This window comes from Gastrolobium bilobum, unplaced genomic scaffold (assembly GCF_033153095.1).
Source record: "Gastrolobium bilobum isolate Gb01-03AN ecotype WA unplaced genomic scaffold, APGP_CSIRO_Gbil_v1 utg37553, whole genome shotgun sequence".
NCBI classification, from domain to species: domain Eukaryota; kingdom Viridiplantae; phylum Streptophyta; class Magnoliopsida; order Fabales; family Fabaceae; genus Gastrolobium; species Gastrolobium bilobum.
The window spans coordinates 3,967-9,325 of NW_026896741.1; the positions used below are offsets into that span (position 1 = coordinate 3,967).

General features: G+C 42.2%; 1 non-coding gene across 1 annotated transcript; it reads left to right on the plus strand.

Moving 5' to 3' along the window:
- The first annotated feature begins 333 nt into the window (after positions 1 to 333).
- LOC133301756 (small nucleolar RNA R71) lies at positions 334 to 440 on the plus strand. The gene has a single exon (XR_009750240.1). It is a non-coding gene; the product is annotated as a small nucleolar RNA R71 (small nucleolar RNA).
- Positions 441 to 5,359: the final 4,919 nt, after the last annotated feature.

Sequence of the window (5,359 nt, forward strand, 5' to 3'; positions counted from 1 at the left end):
GCTGAGCATGGTTCTGTTTCAGTTGCTGTGAGTTGTAAGACTTCCATCCTTGGTGCTGCTTGGTCAGCTTTCAGGTTCTTCACTTCATTCATGAGTGATGCCAGCTGGGCTTCCATGGCTGTTTGTTTATCCAGTTCTAGCATGCCTGGCTTCCTCACTAGGCTCACTCTGTCTATTGGCCATTGGAGACATCTTTCAGCAGTCCCTTATATGATTTCGTATCTTGATTCAAGTGTTCCTGTAAAGAAATATCATCCTGCAGCAAAATCTAGGTGAGATTGAGAAGTATGGTCAAGTCCTTGATAGAAAGATTGTAGCACTCCCCAACTCTCTATCCCATGGTTTGGACATTTTCTTATGATGTCCTTGTATCTCTCCCATGCTTCATCTAGATTTTCTCCATGAAACATTCTGAAGTTAGAGATTTCAGCTCTAACATCAGCTTGTCGAGACAATGGGAGAAACCAATCTATGAACTTGTTAGAGAGTTCTTCCCATGTGTGGATTAATCCAGGGGTGAGAGTTTTCATCCATGTTTTAGCTTTTAAACCCAAGGAGTGAGGGAACAACCTCATTCTCATGCTCTCCTTTGTTACACCCTCAGCTTTAAAATTATCACAAATATCTTGGAATGTTGTGAGGTGTGTGTAAGGATCTTCTGTAGGGAGTCCATTGAAGACCCCTGCTTCCCTAATCATGTGGAACATGATAGGTTTTAGTTCAAAATTTGGTGCTACAGGGGGAAGGATTACTCCTCTATCTGGTCTGTTCTTGAAAGGAGCAGCCAAAGTTCTGAAGTTCTGTTCAGGGGGAACCTCTTCATTGTTATTATTGTGATCAACCATGTTTTCAGGAAATCTTTCCTTGAGGTACCTTCTTCTCCTATGGAGTGTACGTTCTGGCTCAGGATCAAAGAGAAACTCAAGTACTTCAATGGAGTGGTTAGAGTCTGTTTCAAACTCTTCACTCATAAACCAATAGCACAGGGTATATATATGCACAGCAGATTCAGTGATAAAGAGAAAAAAATATAAAAGTAAAGGCATATATACAGTATATGTGTTAGAAAACAATGATAAGAACAATAGTTAGTGTTTCTATCCCCGGCAACGGCGCCAAAAACTTGTTGGGTGATTTGCTGATGGTGGAAAAATATAAGTTCTGATAGGGGACGTTATTCTGTTCTTGCAGAACACAGATTTGTCCCTCAGTTCCGATCTAAGGGCGTAAGTGCACGCATCAAGTAATAAAGGGAGTATTAATGCCCAAATTATCGTTCCCACGAGGATAGACTGCTAATTATTGTTTTATCACTGTTTATAAAGAGTGAAAATGAGAAGAAAAGTTAGTAAATGAACTGTCTGGTCAAACGTTCCCTACTGTCTTGACAACGTTCCTCAGGAACAGTAGGTTCAACCTGATGGAAAATAGTTGCTCGCTGCGTTATGTATGTGATCCTTCCTGTTTAGAAGAATGTGAGATAACAATCATTGGAGTTTTTATAAGTACTAAATAAAATAAAATAAAATTACTAAAACAGAAATAACTATAATCAAGAGACAACAGGGTGGTGGTTAAAACAGTTTAACAGAAGGAACAAATTCACTGCTTCACTCTTAAAGGGACTGTTTTCTCTGCTCAAGACTTAGCACCTTTTGACTTTGTCCCAGTTTTTTTGCCTGCCAACTCTGATTCCTTAGCTCATGGTCTAGATGGCTCACAAGTTTCCATATTCCTATGTCTCCCTTGACTCCAACAGGTACTTAGTTCAGAACCTTAAAATGGACGAGTTGGCCCCTTATTCCTAAGGTGACCAGTAGCGTTTTTGCCATGATATCTACCTTCCCCAAATGGCTAAGCTGTCTGAAATCCCTTCCTTATGGAAGTTTCTTTCTCAGTATGTACCCAATTTCTATTGGTGCACAATGAATATAGCTTATTTAGCCAAAGAAATACAAAAAGCTTCGGTCAAGATTTTTGAAAACAGTTCTTTAAGAGTTTCATAGTTTACCCGTTCCACAGATAGTTCAGCTCATGGCTGATAGTTTAAACATAATTATTCTCAACTGAGATCACATAGACCCGAGATTCAGTCAAGAGATAATGATTGGAACGAAGAGAAAAACACTTATATTAATTTAAAAGACAGTTTACAAAAAGAAACAGAAAATGGAGAAAGATGGGTATTTGCTCGTGAGGAGTCTTGATGGTTGTTTACAGAGAAGGGAAGAGGGGTTGTCGCTTAACTATAGTTACAATTGAAAATTAAACTAAGTTACTAACTACTACTAAGTGATCTCTTCCTTTCGGACTGCAAACCCTCCAGGATTCGATGATGTTTTTTGTGTGAAGGAGGTCCTATTTATAGCTGGAAGAGGAATGGCAAGACTGGAATTCCCTTGGAGCTAGTTGCTTGAATGAGGAGACGAGACTGTGGCAGCAGAGTGTGAAGCTTGCGTGAATTGCTGAATGGAACATGATTTGGTGATGATTAGTTGTTGTTTGCAGGCCTTTCCATGTTTTGCTTCTATTTTCAGCCAATGAGAACTCTTGATTCTCTGCTATTCACGTTTCCAGCTGCTCAGTTGGTGCACCGCCTTGCTTTTTAGAAGTCTTTAACTCTACGTTACCTGCAAAGTGTACAGAAGCATTAAATGAATGGAGCAGGTGCATTAAATGCGTCTCAGTCCGTTCCCCTTTTAATATATTTTAAAGGAATACGTTACCATCTGTTCTCCCACTGTGTTTTTGTCACAAATGTGTAAAACAAGTGATTTTCATGCTGAAGTTGCTCATCAGATGAGGGAACGTATGGTATTTTGCCATCAAAATGGGCTTAGATGGGAACAAATTTATGTCCCATCAGAGAGGATCTCATCCGCGAGCTTGGTATGTGATTTTCTTTTATGACCTGTTTCCTATATATCTAATGACTTGAGTCCTGATCTTTGAAAATCCTTTGCAGTTAACATAACGAGCGAGGAGTACAGGAAGTTTTTGCCCAAGCCAAAGAAGACTTCTAAGGGGAAGGCTAAAGTAGATCTTTCCTCCAAGGTCAAGACTATCAAGAGACGGTGGATTGACATCGGTCAGGGCGGTGGTTCGACCACTGACGAGGTTATTTTAACCGATGATTCGGCTCCCCTCTTTACATCCTCGCCATCTCCACTTACCCCTCCTCCTCCCACTCCTCAAGGGGACTTGATTGTCTTGGAACCTGGGGAGTTGTGGAAGGTCGGGATCTTGGACCGACTTAGGGCTGTGCTGAAGCCTCCTCAACAGTTTATGGGCTCTTCGACCTTGACTTCCGAGCTGACGAGCCTAATAGCTCGTCTAGAGGAAGATTCTCTGAAGGCGTCTTCCTTGCTTCAGTCATTTCAAGACCTCCACCAAAGGCTCGATTTATCGGCTGCTTCCAATTCATCCCTTGCCCTCAAGGTGGCAGAACTTTTGGGAAAGAATGGAGAGCTCGATAAGACGAAGTCAGAGCTGGAAAGAAGAGTTCAGGAATTGAATTTGGAGCTGGAGGGGGTGAAGAAAACTTCGGAATCGGCCAATATTAGGGCGGAGGACTTGAGGATGGAAAAAAAAAGGCTCTTTCCAAGTCTTTGGCCGACAAGGACATCTAGATTCGAAAGCTGCAGGCCGACTTTGATTAGGCTAAGGTCGTGATCGTGAATGCTGCTACTGGGGCCTTTGTCAATGCCATTGCTCAAGCCCAGGTTCTAAATCCTGGCCTTATTACTTATGGGATGGATGTTTCTTATGATATGAAGGATGGCGCTGTCGTTCCTGGGACTCCGGGTTCAGACTCTGCTGATGAGGAAGAGACTGAAGCCGAGGTTCATGAGGCCATTTCTCCTCACGTGGATTAATGAAGGGGTCGAAATGCCGACTTTCATTTTTTAATCTTGTTACGGGGCCCTTGAGCCCCTTTTTTTATTTGTCTGAACATAATTTCCTCTTTGGGTCGGCTTTAAAACTTATGCTTAAATGTTATTTTTTGAGATCGTTGCTTTACTTCTCTTTTACTTATATGTTCGAGGTTCAATTTCGATCTCGTGATTCTCGACTTGTGATTTGCCGAGATTTCGTTAACCAATCTAGAATTATTTTTTGTTCAACAAAATTTTTATTCCTTCATTTGATCGCGAAGCTCTTGAGGCTTCAATTGCTTAAATAAAAATCGATATGCATTGATACCACAATTGAGGTCACTGCTCAATTTATTTGCATTTCAAATGAAATCTATTTACAAGACCGAGCTTAAGAGCTCGTTTTATTTGCTTTGAAATAAATCTACCTACTGACTGAACTTAAGAGCTCGTCTTATTTGCGTAGAAATAAATCTATCTACTGACTGAGTTTGAGAGCTCGTCTTATTATCTCGAAAGTCAAAATTAAGGCCTAACTATAGTAGACCTTCAGCTTGTTCGCGTTCCAAGTTCTCTTTACTGGCTTCTCGGAGATAGTTTCCAAGGTGTAGGCTCCCTTTCCCAAGTTTTCTTTGACTTTGTAGGGGCCTTTCCAGTTCGCGGCGAGCTTTCCATCTTTGGCATTCTTGTTGCCGATGTCGGCTCTTCTTAGCACCAGGTCGCCGCTCTGAAATGACCGATGTCTGACCTTCTTATTGAATCTAGCAGTTACTAGACGCTTTGCCATCATATTATTATATCTGGCGTTCTCCCTGTATTCATCCAATAGGTCGAGTTCTACAGTGAGTGCCTCTTTGTTTTGACTTTCAGTTCCTTGTAATCTTTGTATCCTCCTCCAAGATGGTTCGCCGATTTCCACCGGAATCATGGCCTCGCACCCATATGTCAGCTTGAAGGGGGTTTCTTCTGCGGCGGATTGGGTGCTTGTTCTGTAACCTCACAAGACGAGGTGTAGTTGTTGCACCCAATTTCATTTGGCTTCGAACAACCTTTTCTTGAGCCCGTTTATAATCACCTTGTTGGCAGACTCGGCTTGTCCGTTGGTCTGAGGATGTTCTACTGATGCAAACCGATGTGTAATCTTGAAGTCGGCCATTAACTCCTGGAACTTTCTATCAGCGAACTGTGTCCCGTTGTCCGTGATGATCTCGGCGGGTAGTCCGAATCGGCTAATCAAGTTTCTTTCAAAGAACCTCTGTATTCTCCCCGAGGTAATGGTGGTGAGGGGTTCAGCCTCAATCCATTTGGTGAAGTAGTCAACTGCCACTATCAACCATTTGAGCTGTCCTTTGGCCGCGGTGAAGGGTCCCAGTAAGTCTATCCCCCATTTAAAGAATGGCCATGGAGTCGTAATGGTTTGCAGCTCTTTAGAAGGAGCACGAAGGATGAGCGCATGCTTCTGACATTGCTCGCACCTTCTGACG